The sequence below is a fragment of the Triticum aestivum genome, chromosome 1A (genome assembly GCF_018294505.1).
Source record: "Triticum aestivum cultivar Chinese Spring chromosome 1A, IWGSC CS RefSeq v2.1, whole genome shotgun sequence".
NCBI classification, from domain to species: Eukaryota; Viridiplantae; Streptophyta; class Magnoliopsida; order Poales; family Poaceae; genus Triticum; species Triticum aestivum.
The window spans coordinates 463,639,270-463,654,659 of NC_057794.1; positions in this window are offsets into that span (position 1 = coordinate 463,639,270).

The window sequence follows — 15,390 nt, forward strand, 5'->3', positions numbered from 1 at the left end:
GGGGAAGAACAAGCGGAAGAAAAACAAAAATCAACTCTTGGTACTATAATGAAGCACTGGAACTGTGATGACACAAGTAATGATATAGTTTTGCATCTTAATTTATTGCTATGGCTGGAACGAGCAATTGTTTTGCCACTGATTTGATGCCACTCTTAATGTAATACGTAATTATCTCTACTTGTGCAAACAGGGATCTTCTTTGAAGATACCATATATTTTAGTGGAACTACACAATAAGATGTTGGAAACATTAATCTAATCGAGGAGTATATAGTAAGCATGGCCACCACAGTAGATAGCAACAGATGGTTCCGAAGAAGTGCTTCATCTGTATGCTCTACACAATAAGCCTCCCGACAAAGGTTGGTACTCGCCCACTGATTTCATCCATATGATTGAGCTTTGTCATCTCTATTGGTGTTGTGCTACTGTTTAGATACTGTCATCAAAAAGTGGTATTGTCCTTCAGAAGTGCTTCATCTGTGCTGTTTTAAATATTTCCTTTCCTTTTTTCGAGCAAACAGGGATGCTAGGATTTAGTTATCCTCTTGTCTTTGAACAACAGGATCCTCCTCCTCTGAAGAAGAATACGGAGTACATGAAGTGACTAGTTCCGATTATGCCAGGATGAAGAAGCCCTGTCTATCTTCTCATCGGAAGGAGCAGTTGAAGGATGGTTACATTACTCCCCACAAGACCAAACTAACTTCAGCTCAGAAGGACTGACAAATCTCCATTTTCTTGCTGTGATGTGCGAGTACAATGTTGTTCTAGGATTGTTTCCGGTGAGTTCCATTTTTCTAAAAGTGTGATGTACATGGACCATGTAGGTGCCTGTTTAAACTGTCAATTCATAGTACAGTTTGCTTTATACTAATCGCTTTCTTTGTATTTGTGCAAATAGGGGTGCTCAACTTGATTTCAATGTGAACTGCACAAAATGTTCATGAATGCATCGAATCACTCATTTCCACCACAAGAAATGAGGTGCCGATAAGTTCAAGGCATTGCAACATATAAGGGCGAAATCATACAAGCTACACACGAATTTGGTTGATTTTGGTGGAACTGCACAAAAAGAACAGCTGGTTTATTTAGCACGAGGTGCCATGTCAATGTCCGAACTGATGGCAAACCCTGCCCATTCCACAAACGTAGGCATTTGATATTTTGGAATGGGAAAACCTTGTCAAATTTTGCTCATTGATTTTAGCAAGAAGACATGCGTTTGATATTTTCAAATGGGACACCCTTTGCTGTCAGTAGCGTCGATCCATTTTTTCTTTGTTCTTTAGTTGTGAAGTAAATATTGGCTCTGACATGTGAATCACTGAGATGCATCATCATCGGTTGTTTTGAATGCTCTTTACGAATTGCCAGGCCTGTGTGTTTGATTGCAATGTACTGGAATGCTAAAAAGCTGCTCAAACTCTTTGTACTCCTTTCGTTCCTTTTTACTTCGCACATTGTGAAAGTGCATACTTTTTTCCTATAAGATTGGTCAAAGTAGAGATACTTTGACTGCAGACAAAACTTGTATCCGGACTAGAAAGGATCGGAGGGAGTACATGTGAAACTGCTGCAAACGAGGTGATCACCCTGGGAATAATGCTAGTACGTATTGTTTTGCATGTTCATCCAATGCCAGTGATACAAGAATTCGAACTAATCAAAATAAATTCATTCATACACGGTTGGATTTCATATAAACATGTCGGATTTCATTACATTTCATACATTCTTCAACTAAAAAGGGGTGCGTTGGAGGTATAATTAATTAACCAAAGCTACCCACTTGTGTCCGGCTGAGCCGAATAGAAGCTTCGGTGACTTAACTGCAGGTGCAGTTGCATAACTGACATGTGGCCCAGATGCCTGTTGGGACCATGTGTCAGTCCGCCAACTGCACCAGTAGTTAAGTAGAAGCAGCGTCCTTCTCCAACATAGCTCTCTGACTCCACGTCGCCGCCAAGAAGCTGACCGGCCGTCAGTGGTCAACCCGCCTAGCTTGTCATAGCGATTAGGGCAACTAGGAGCCCAATGATCAGGATCCCCACATGACAAACACCTTTATTATTGTCATTCTTCCTCTTGAAGTTCGTGTGTTGCACAGCCTTGTTCTTCCCATCAAACTTTGCTTTACCATCAAACTTGCCCTTGTTCTTGAACTTGTGGGGCTGGAAGTTCTTCTTCTGTACCAGATTGGCACAAGATCCTCCCTCAATTACTCGAGCACGTGTGTCCTTTGCTCTTGCCTTTTATTCCACATCAAAAGTGCCAATGAGATCCACGAAGGAGGAAGCTTAGTGATGATACCTCCGGCAACAAACTTGCCCGGTAGCATACAACTGAAGTGCTCAAGTTCTCTAGCAAATGACCGTATCTCATGAGCTTGCTCAACCACGGAGCGCTCTTCAATCATCCTGTAATCATAGAATTGCTCCATGATGTACAGCTCAGTTCCAGCAACCGGAGGGTAGCAGCGGTGGCCTTACTTGGACCAGAGCGGCGACGACCTACCGTGTTCTACTCTTCCTCGTTTTCTGTGTGGCGCGGCCTCGTTGGTAGCGGGGCAGGGCCTTGCTGGAGCCGGCGATGTCCTCTGTCTCATTGCCGGCGGTTGGCACCTCGGCGGAGTGGGGGAAATCCTCCCCCTCGTTGCTGGCAGGGTGGGGCCTCGGCGGAGCCGGTGTTGTCCTCTGCCTCGTTGTTGGCGCCGCAGGGCCTCGGCGGAGCAGGGCCTCGTCTACGCCAGCGGAGCGGGGACTCATCGGCGCTGGCATTGTCCTCTACCTCATCCTCTGTCTCGTCAAACAGCTCCTCGCCCGCTTCATCGCCCTCTTTGTAGGCAGCTGTAGCCTCCGCCACCCGCATGCCGTACCGCCAGCGCTCGGGGCGGCCCTCGCGGGCGGAGCGGTACGAGTCGAGCAGCGCCTGCTGCTCCGCTAGCTCCGTGGCGATCTGCTCCTCCGCTTGCAGGTGCTCCTGGAGAAGATGGTGGTTATAGGCAGCGTCGGCCTGCGCCTCCCGGAACTGCTCCTAACGCTTCTACCTCACCATGTCCATATATTGGGCACGGGCCTCGCCGATGGTCATGGTGCAATGCACCGGCGAGGATGGTGCGGAGGAGGGGGTTGGCGCCGGATCGTCGACTACCATGTTCTCCATTGGGACGTCGTTGTCCTCTGGCTACCTGCCGGCCAGCCATTCAGCAGCAATGGCTGCCATCTCCTTGTGGTCCATCGTCCGCCCGCCCCGAAGAGCGCTGGAGCGCGAGGAAGCCATGGTGGGCAGTAGTGGTGTGGATAGGAGAATAGGAACGGATGCGGATGACTACAGCTATGGCCGGCGCAACAGTTTATATAGCAATGGTGGGCGGCGGAGGGACAGACGTGTGGCGCCGGAGTATCCGTCCCGGCAACCGCGTATCATTAAAGTGGGTGGCAGAAGGACAGACAGACGTCACTTGTGTCGTTTGAAGGTGGAGCAATCGCATGCACCGGGAAGCGGGGCGGGCGGCGCTGACCATTTTGGGCGAAAAGCGCGCGCGGGCAAGGGAGGCGGTCTAGGTGGGCCAGGGCAGTCAGACTCGTGCTTGACAGCGGGTCGATCTAGCAGCCGGACATGCTGGCTCGCCAGCTACCTTGCCGAGCTGAGCGACGACAATCAGACGATGGGTGTAGCTTTCGACCAGGAGCCGGCGCCACTATCCAAGCCGGTTCATGCCATGTTCACCATAGAGCAGGTGCGGCCGCACTTCGACACCCTAATGGCGGAAGAGCTCCCAGCGCAGGAGGACCTGTGCTGCAACCTCTGTCTCCTCAACAAGCACCGGTGAACAAGCGAACGACGATGCCATCGCAGACATGTGGCCTTATGATCCTGGCTTCCTGAATGAGCAGCGGGCGCTGTATCAGACCATCCGTAGGGCCCAGGAGGCCCTTTCCGTCGCCCTTCGAGTTGTTGCGCTCGCCGTGGCGCCGCCGTCTCGCGTTGTCAACATGGTCAACGGACATGAGGATGAGGGGATGACTTTACTTGGAGAGGATGACAGTGGGGACCCACCAGGGCCATAGCCGCACGTACGCAAGTGCCTCCTCATTAGTATATAAAACTATAATTTTTTTTGCTTCCTCCTGGTTTCCTGACATCACGGTCCCACACCATTGTCAACCTATGTAGTCAATAAACGAGAGAATTGCACAAGAAGCGACTAACAGCTGGGACCAAGCAGGTCGAGCAGTATTTGTGTTTTTGAGGGGTGAGCACTGCAGAGTTTTTCTTCACCGATGTTTAGCCCATATATTAATTTTTCTCCTTTGAACAACAACGAAAACATCACTGCAGCTATTAACTGGGCGGGCTATGGCCCATCTAGCCCAGGCCAGATATCCAGCCCAGATCTTAATTTTTTTCAAGCTGAAAATGGCGAGCCCAGCTATACTTTTTTTAGGAATACCCAGGCAAGGTCAAGTTGTTATTCTCCGCCCCGCTGGGCTGCAAATCTTTCCTAGGAGGGATGCATTAGGCTTAACAAGAAAATGGGCTTTAAGAAATAATAAATGGGATGTAATTATAAAAACTGGGCAGTAACTATAAAAAATGCACCAAACACGTAATTACTTTATAAAATATTATTTTTGGATATTGAAATTTTTAATTTCATTAATTGTTGCGAGCGCAATGTTACATTGGATTTTTACGTAATATAAATTTATATTGAAATTGTATTTAATCTGACTAGAAATTTCGGGATAAAAATATTTCGGATCCCATCAAAATGTGGGAAATTTTATTGAATTCTGTTTTGAACAGTTGGTTGAAATGGGTTGTACTTTTAACAAACTATAAATGGGTTGTAGTAATTCCATTAGAATTCAGAAATTGGTTGCACATTCTTTCAAATCTCAAATGGGCTATAAGTTCTCTGCCACACACTGTGGCCTGACTAAGTTGACCCGTCCCCTCAAAAAAAAGAGTTGACGCATATGTAAGGCTTTGTCAACTTATAGTCAACACACGGTTCTAGCAGAAGTGGCCGTTGGATGTCCATCCAACGGATGTTGTGCTTCTTCAATCTCGGATATTCTAGCTTCACCCGCCCAAAAAATGATTCCTCCCCCTGACATCTGGGGCGCACCATTTCGGAAGCTGACCTATGGGCCTACTAAGTTGACGCGTACCAAGGGCTTTGTCAACTTAGTCAATATAAATGATTCTAGTTGCAGTGACCGTACGATGTCCATCCAACGGTCGTCGTGCTTCTTCAACCTCTGGTCTTCTTGCTCTAGCCGCCCAAAGCAGCGCCGGTCATGCCGCTTTCTCCTGCCTCTCATGGTCGGCTGTGCTGTTGGGGAATGTAGTAATTTCAAAAAAAAATCCTACGCACACGCAAGATCATGGTGATGCATAGCAACGAGAGGGGAGAGTGTGTCCACGTACCCTCGTAGACCGAAAGCGGAAGCGTTAGCACAACGCGGTAGATCGATGTAGTCATACGTCTTCACGATCCGACCGATCAAGTACCGAACGCACGACACCTCTGAGTTCTGCACACATTCAACTCAATGACGTCCCTCGAACTCCGATCCAGCCGAGCTTTGAGGGAGAGTTTCGTCAGCACGACGGTGTGGTGACGATGATGATGTTCTACTAACGCAGGGCTTCGCCTAAGCACCGCTACGATATGACTGAGGTGGATTATGGTGGAGGGGGGCACCGCACACGGCTAAGAGATCCAAGGGATCAACTATTGTGTCTAGAGGTGCCCCCCTGCCCCCGTATATAAAGGAGGGAGGGAGATGCCGGCCCTAGAGGGGGCGCGCCAAGTGTGGGGAGTCCTGCTAGGACTCCCAAGTCCTAGTAGGATTCCCCTTTCCTTTCCGGAGTAGGAGAGAAGGAAAGAGAGGGAGAGGGAGAAGGACAAGGGGCTGCACCCCTTGTCAAATTCAGACCAGAGGGGGGGGGCTCCTTCCTTTTGGCCTCTCTCCTCTATTCTCGTATGGCCCAATAAGGCCCAATACTTCTCCCGGTGAATTCCCGTAACTCCTCGATACTCCGAAAATACCCAAATCACTCACCTTTCCGATGTCCGAATATAGTCGTCCAATATATCGATCTTTACGTCTCGACCATTTCGAGACTCCTCGTCATGTCCCCGATCTCATCCGGGACTCCGAACTACCTTCGGTACATCAAATCACATAAACTCATAATATAACCGTCATCAAACTTTAAGCATGCGGACCCTACTGGTTCGAGAACTATGTAGACATGACCGAGACACATCTCCGGTCAATAACCAATAGCGGAACCTGGATGCTCATATTGGCTCCCACATATTCTACGAAGATCTTTATCGGTCAAATCGCATAACAACATACGTTGTTCCCTTTGTCATTGGTATGTTACTTGCCTGAGATTCGATCGTCGGTATCTCAATACCTAGTTCAATCTCGTTACCGGCAAGTCTCTTTACTCGTTCTGTAATACATCATTCCACAACTAACTCATTAGTTACAATCCTTGCAAGGCTTATAGTGATGTGCATTACCGAGTGGGCCCAGAGATACCTCTTAGAAAATCGGAGTGACAAATCCTAATCTCGAAATACGCCAACCCAACAAGTACCTTCGGAGACACCTGTAGAGCACCTTTATAATCACCCAGTTACTTTGTGACGTTTGGTAGCACACAAAGTGTTCCTCCGGTAAATGGGAGTTGCATAATCTCATAGTCATAGGAACATGTATAAGTTATGAAGAAAGCAATAGCAATAATCTAAACGATCGAATGCTAAGTTAACAGAATGGTTCAAGTCAATCACATCATTCTCCTAATGATGTAATCCCGTTAATCAAATTACAACTCATGTCTATGGTTAGGAAACTTAACCATCTTTGATTAACGAGCTAGTCAAGTAGAGGCATACTAGTGACACTATGTTTGTCTATGTATTCACACATGTATTATGTTTCCGGTTAATACAATTCTAGCATGAATAATAAACATTTATCATGAAATAAGGAAATAAATAATAACTTTATTATTGCCTCTAGGGCATATTTTCTTCAGTCTCCCACTTGCACTAGAGTCAATAATCTAGTTCACATCGCCATGTGATTTAACATCAATAGTTCACATCACCATGTGATTAACACCCATAGTTCACATCGTCATGTGACCAACACCCAAAGGGTTTACTAGAGTCAATAATCTAGTTCACATTGCTATGTGATTAACACCCAAAGAGTACTAAGGTGTGATCATGTTTTGCTTGTGAGAGATGTTTAGTCTATGGGTCTGTCACATTCAGATCCGTATGTATTTTGCAAATTTCTATGTCAACAATGCTCTGCACGGAGCTACTCTCTCCCTCGCAAGGATTTGTCTCTCAAAGGCTTCGGAGGTGGGTTGCTCTCAAACGACAAAAGTCGTGCACTAACTCTTAGCAGCCACCAATTTATGGTGTAGGGGGTGGGCTATCTATAGTCAGGAGGCAACCCGACCTGATTTGTCTGAACTGACCTTGGGTTACTAAGGAACTGACACGTGTCCAATGGTTAGATTTCAAACGCACGCGTCAGCTTGACTTGGGCTACAAGTAAAGCTGACTTATCCAGCTCTGGATAAGATTTTCCCTCATTGTCTTTGCTCGAAGACATAGGATTTGGTTGAGCATCACTTCAGTCACTCTTACTTTGTTCACTTGGACCCCACTTAACAGTACGATGGTTTGTATGACTCAACAAAGAAGAAAAGGAAACTACGAAACAACTATGTCTTCGCACTCCATAGTCTTCATACGATGTCTTCTCATGTCATAGTCTTCAATGTGAATCACTTCACAGACCACCATTGTCTTCAATGTCTTCACACATTTTTAGGGGTCATCTATGGTAGGTAAACCGAATCAATGAGGGACTACTACCTGTGTTATCCTGCAATTCTCATAAACACATTAGTCCCTCAACCAAGTTTGTCGTCAATACTCCAAAACCAACTAGGGGTGGCACTAGATGCACTTACAATCTCCCCCTTTTTGGTGATTGATGACAAACCGATTGAAGTTTTCAATGGGGATAAAGGTATGTGAAATTGTAGTGGTAAAGGCATTGTCTTCATAAGTAGCAAAAAGGCTCCCCTGGAAGATGTGCATATAAGTAGTTTGCTCTTGAATGCAAATGCACATGGCAGGTTTTAGTTGTGGAGATCCTTTTCACTTTATGAAGACAATTCATTATACAAGTAAAGATATAACGAAGATAATGTCATGCATAATGAGAAATGGACGTCTGTGGAATGACTTCATGCAGAATTTATCATTGCATCACAAAGAGGCAGACAAAGTGGTAGACGACCATCAAGTTTTAAGTGTTACAACCCAAAGAACCAAATGTATCAAAAATGAGAGTTGTAACCACTTAGCAAAAAAAAATAGCAACCACCCATACGGACCCGCTTGAAGACTATCAACTCATATGCTTCTCCCCCTTTTGTCAGTAAGGACCAAAAAGGTTTGAAGACATAGAGTGACTACTCGTTCCCATCAGGAGTAGATGAAGGCGCAGGGTCGATGTTGACATTCGGTGGTGCAAAGGGGCCTGGTGCAGTGTCGAGATGTGGTGAAGCCATGGCCGGTGAAGTGGCATCGTCTTCTTCTTCGACGACTCTCGCAACAACAGTTGCAGCCGAAGATGAATACTCTGAATCTTCAATTGGTGGAGTCTGACACCAGCTTGCATCGCGAGGAGGAGTGGAGTCAAATTTGAAACCCTTAGTGAAGCCATCTTCGCGAAGAACGTCTTTAGAGCAGAGAAGTGTGAGACTCTTCCAGGACCTCCTACAGGTCATGAGCAACAAATGAGTTCTTGGTGGCCAAGTTTCTGATGTGATTGACGTCCACCAAGATGCTCTGCATTTGACGCTTTAGCCAGTCGTGATGCCTGTCTTGTTTCTGATGCAAGGCCACGAGAAGCTCTCGGTCATTGAGCACACGAGATTGCTTCCAAGGCCTTTGAGAAATGGTGCTTTCAGTGGCTTCAGTAGCTGCATGACGAGGTGTACGTGTATTGCCAGCCAGAGGATAGACACGAGTAGCAGCAAGAACTCCTTCAATTGGTTGCGTGAAGCTTTGGCGATCAACATTATGAAGATAAAGTGGCTCCTTGGCAGGCTCAGGGTAGATGGCTTCGACACACATATCAACCTCAGGCAAGAAGATAAGATGGTTGCACGCAGAGGGCTGATAGTTGACAGAAGAGTGAAGCTTGATTAAGCGCATCACCCATGGAGCATAAAACTTCAGGCCAAAGAGATCAATTCCTGATGCAGCAAGTTGCCTGATGAAGAAATATTGAGCATTGAAGCTGATGCCATTGAGAATATAGAACACCAATGTATTCATCGTGCCTTCAAACTTGGATGCAAGAGAATGTCCTTTGACGGGCCATAGAGTTCGTCTAACAATGTGATAAATGGTTCGTGGCAGATACTCAAGGTTGTCGACAAAGAATTCCTTAGGATATTCAGTGTCTTGTGGCAGTGGCTTCATCATGCTGAGCATCTGACTCATGTTTGGCTCAGGCTTCTGAAAGATGCTCTCCAATGCATTCCTATGTAGATGACAACCAGGTTCATAGTATTCACCTGGAGTGGGCAGGGAAGTAAGCTCGATGATATCTTGAGCTTTGGCTTGATGGTGCACATCACCTGTCATCCACTCAAGGACCCAAGTCTTCAGATCCCTGTTGAAGCCACGAATGTGAAGAGTAGCATAGAACTGCAGCAGAAGCTCTTCATTCTAATGCTCTTTGACAAACTGCAGAAGGCTGCTACCTCTTGAGCACTGCGTTGATTTTCCCCTGAAGAGGAAAGGGTGATGCAGCAAAGTAGCGTAAGTATTTCCCTCAGTTTTTGGGAACCAAGGTATCAATCCAGTAGGAGGCCACACGCAAGTCCCTCGTACCTACACAAACAAATAAGAACCTTGCAACCAACACGATAAAGGGGTTGTCAATCCCTTCACGGTCACTTACGAGAGTGAGATCTGATAGAGATGATAAGATAATATTTTTGATATTTTTATGATAAAGATTAAAAGTAAAGATTGCAAAATAAAATAGATTGAAAACTTATATGATAAAAGATAGACCCGGGGGCCATAGGTTTCACTAGTGGCTTTTCTCAAGATAGCATACGTATTACAGTGGGTGAACAAATTACTGTCGAGCAATTGATAGAAAAGCGAATAATTATGGTAATATCTAGGCATGATCATGTATATAGGCATCACGTCCGTGACAAGTAGACCGACTCCTGCCTGCATCTACTACTATTACTCCACACATCGACCGCTATCCAGCATGCATCTAGAGTATTAAGTTCATAAGAACAGAGTAACGCATTAGGTAAGATGACATGATGTAGAGGGATAAACTCAAGCAATATGATGTAAACCCCATCTTTTTATCCTTGATGGCAACAGTACAATACGCGTCGTTTCCCTTTCTGTCACTAGGATCGAGCACCGCAAGATTGAACCCAAAGCTAAGCACTTCTCCCATTGCAAGAAAGATCAATCTAGTAGGCCAAACCAAACTGATAATACGAAGAGACTTGCAAAGATAACCAATCATACATAAAAGATTTCAGAGAAGAATCAAATATTGTTCATAGATAGACTTGATCATAAACCCACAATTCATCGGATCTCAACAAACACACCGCAAAAAGAGTTACATCGAATAGATCTCCAAGAAGATCGAGGAGAACTTTGTATGAGATTCAAAGAGAGAGAAGAAGCCATCTAGCTAATAACTACGGACCTGAAGGTCTGAAGTAAACTACTCACACATCATCGGAGGGGCCATGGAGTTGACGTAGAGGCCCTCCGTGATCAATGCCCCCTCCGGGGGAGCTCTGGAAAAGGCCCCAAGATGAGATCTCTTGGGTACAGAAGGTTGCGGCGGTGGAAATAGGGTTTCGTGGTGCTCCTGGATGTTTTCAGGGTATATGAGTATATATAGGAGGAAGAAGTAGGTCGGTTGAGCCACGAGGGGCCCACGAGGGGGGAGGGTGCGCCCACTGCCTCGTGGACTCCTTGTTGATTGCTTGACGTCCACTCCAAGTCCTTGGATCACGTTTGTTCCAAAAATAACCCTCCCGAAGGTTTCATTCCATTTCGATTCCGTTTGATATTCCATTTCTGCGAAACACTGAAATAGGCAAAGAAACACCAATTTGCACTGGGCCTTGGGTTAGTAGGTTAGTCCCAAAAATAATATAAAAGTGTAAAATAAAGCCCATTAACATTCAAAACAGATAATTTAATAGCATGGAACAATCAAAAATTATAGATACGTTGGAGACGTATCAATCATCCCCAAGCTTAATTCCTGCTCGTCCTCGAGTAGGTAAATGATAAAAACAGAATTTTTGATGTGGAATGCTACCTAGCATAATCTTTAATGTAATTTTCTTTGTTGTGGCATGAACGTTCAGATCCGAAAGACTCAAGACAAAGTTTAATGTTGACATAAAAACAATAATACTTCAAGCCTACTAACTAAGCAATTATGTCTTCTCAAAATAACATGGCCAAAGAAAGTTATCCCTACAAAATCATATAGTCTGGCTATGCTCTATCTTCACCACACAAAGTATTTAAATCATGCACAACCCCGATGAGAAGCCAAGCAATTGTTTCATACTTTTGATGTTCTCAAACTTTTTCAATCTTCACGCAATACATGAGCGTCAGCCATGGACATAACACTATATGTGGAATATGATGGTGGTTGTGGAGAAGACAAAAAAGGAGAAGATAGTCTCACATCAACTAGGCGTGTCAATGGGCTATGGAGATGCCCATCAATAGATATCAATGTGAGTGAGTAGGGATTGCAATGCAACGGATGCACTAGAGCTATAAGTGTATGAAAGCTCAAAAAGAAACTAAGTGGGTGTGTATCCAACTTGCTCACGCACGAAGACCTAGGGCATTTGAGGAAGCCCATCATTGGAATATACAAGCCAAGTTCTATAATGTAAAATTCCCACTAGTATATGAAAATGATAACAAATGAGACTCTCTATCATGAAGATCATGGTGCTACTTTGAAGCACAAGTGTGGAAAAAGGACAGTAACATTGTCCCTTCTCTCTTTTTCTCTCATTTTATTTTATTTTATTGGGCCTTCTTTTCTCTTTTTATGGCCTTTTTCGTCCGGAGTCTCATCCCGACTTGTGGGGGAATCATAGTCTCCATCATACTTTCCTCACATGGGACAATGCTCTAATGATGATCATCACACTTTTATTTATTTACAACTCAAGAATTACAACTAGATACTTAGAACAAAATATGACTCTATGTGAATGCCTCCGGCGGTGTACCGGGATTGCGATGAATCAAGAGTGACATGTATGAAAAATTAAGCATGGTGGCTTTGCCACAAATACGATGTCAACTACATGATCATGCAAGGCAATATGACAATGATGATGGAATGGTGGAAAGTTGCATGGCAATATATCTTGGAATGGCTATGGAAATGCCATAATAGGTAGGTATGGTGGCTGTTTTGAGGAAGGTATATGGTGGGTTAATGGTACCGGCAAAAGTTCCGCGGTACTAGAGAGGCTAGCAATGGTGGAAGGGTGAGAGTGCGTATAATCCATGGACTCAACATTAGTCATAAAGAACTCATATACTTATTGTAAAAATTTATTAGTTATCGAAACAAAGTACTATGCGCATGCTCCTAGGGGATAGATTGGTAGGAAAATACCATTGCTCGTCCCCGGCCGCCACTCATAAGGAAGACAATCAATAAATAAATCATGCTCCGACTTCATCACATAACAGTTCACCATACGTGCATGCTACAAGAATCACAAACTTTAGAACAAGTATTTCTCAAATTCACAACTACTCGACTAGCATACTCTAATATTACCACCTTCATATCTCAAAACAATCATCAAGTATCAAACTTCTCATAGTATTCAATGCACTTTTTATGATAGTTTTTATTATACCGATCTTGGATGCCTATCATATTAGGACTAAATTCATAACCAAAGCAAATTACCATGCTGTTTTAAAGGACTATCAAAATAATATAAGTGAAGCATGAGAGATCAATAATTTCTATAAAATAAAACGACCACCGTGCTCTAAAAGATATAAGCGAAGCACTAGAGAAAAATTATCTAGCTCAAAAGGTATAAGTGAAGCACATAGAGTATTATAATAAATTCCGATTCATGTGTGTCTCTCCCAAAAGGTGTGTACAGCAAGGATGATTGTGGTAAACTAAAAATCAAAGACTAAAATCATACAAGACGCTCCAAGCAAAACACATATCATGTGGTGAATAAAAATATAGCTCCAAGTAAAGTTACCGATGGACGAAGACGAAAGAGGGGATACCTTCCGGGGCATCCCCAAGCTTAGGCTTTTGGTTGTCCTTGGATTTTACCATGGGGTGCCTTGGGCATCCCCAATCTTAGGCTCTTGCCTCTCCTAATTAAAATCCATCAAATATTTACCCAAAACTTGAAAACTTCACAACACAAAACTTAAAAGAAAATCTCGTGAGCTCCGTTAGTAAAAGAAAACAAACCACCACTTCAAGGTACTGTAATGAACTCATTATTTATTTATATTGGTGTTAAACCTACTGTATTCCAACTTCTCTATGGTTCATAAACTCTATTACTAGCCATAGATTCATCAAAATAAGCAAACAACACACGAAAAACAGAATCTGTCAAAAACATAATAGTCTGTAGTAATCTGTAGGTTTCGAATACTTATGGAACCCCAAAAATTCTAAAATAAATTGCTGGACGTGAGGAATTTATCTATTAATCATCTTCAAAAAGAATTAACTAAATATCACTCTCCAGTAAAACATGGCAGCAAATCTTGTGAGCTCTAAAGTTTCTGTTTTTCACAGCAAGATCGCAAAGACTTTCCCCAAGTCTTCCCAAAGGTTCTACTTGGCACAAACACTAATTAAAAGCATAAAACCACATCTAAACAGAGGATAGATGAATTATTTATTAATAAACAGAATCAAAAAGCAAGAAACAAAAATAAAATTGGGTTGCCTCCCAACAAGCGCTATCGTTTAACGGCTCTAACTAGGCATAAAAGCAAGGATAGATCTAGGTATTATCATTTTTGGTATGCAATACATAAGTGGCTCTCATAATAGATTCATAAGGTAATTTGATTTTATTTCTAGGAAAGTGTTCCATGCCTTTCCTTAACAGAAATTGGAATCTAATATTCCCTTCTTTCATATCAATAATTGCACCAATCGTTCTAAGGAAAGGTCTACCTGGAATAATAGGACATGAAGGATCGCAATCAATATCAAGAACAATGAAATCTATGGGCATATAATTCCTATTTGCAACAATAATAACATCATTAATTCTTACCATAGGTTTCTTAATGGTGGAATCCGCAAGATGCAAGTTTAAAGAACAATAATCAATTTCACGGAAACCTAGCAAATCACACAAAGTTTTAGGAATCGTGGAAACACTAGCACCCAAATCACATAAAGCAAAGCATTCATGATCTTTAATTTTAATTTTAATAGTAGGTTCCCACTCATCATAAAGTTTTCTAGGGATAGAAACTTCCTGAGGGAGTCCTGGATTAGGGGGTATCCGGACAGCCGGATTGTATCCTTTGGCCGGACTGTTGGACTATGAAGATACAAGATTGAAGACTTCGTCTCGTGTCTGGATGGGACTCTCCTTGGCGTGGAAGGCAAGTTTGGCAATACGGATATGTAGATCTCCTTCCTTGTAACCGACTCTGTGTAACCCTAGCTTCCTCCAGTGTCTATATAAACCGGAGGGTTTTAGTCCGTAGGACAACAGACAATCATACCATAGGCTAGCTTCTAGGGTTTAGCCTCTTCGATCTCGTGGTAGATCAACTCTTGTACTACTCATACTAGCAAGAACAATCAAGCAGGACGTAGGGTTTTACCTCCATCAAGAGGGCCCGAACCTGGGTAAACATCGTGTCCCCTGCCTCCTGTTACCATCCACCTAGACGCATAGTTCGGGACCCCCTACCCAAGATCTGCCGGTTTTGACACCGACATTGGTGCTTTCATTGAGAGCTCCTCTGTTTCATCATCGTTAGGCTTGATGGCTCCTTCAATCATTGATAGCGATGTGGTCCAGGGTGAGACTTTTCTCCCTGGACAGATCTTTGTATTCGGCGGCTTCGCACTACGGGCCAACTCACTTGGCCATCTGGAGCAGATCGAGAGTTACGCCCCTGGCCACCAGGTCAGGTTTGGAAGCTTAAACTACACGACCAATATCCGCGGAGACTTGATCTTTGACGGATTC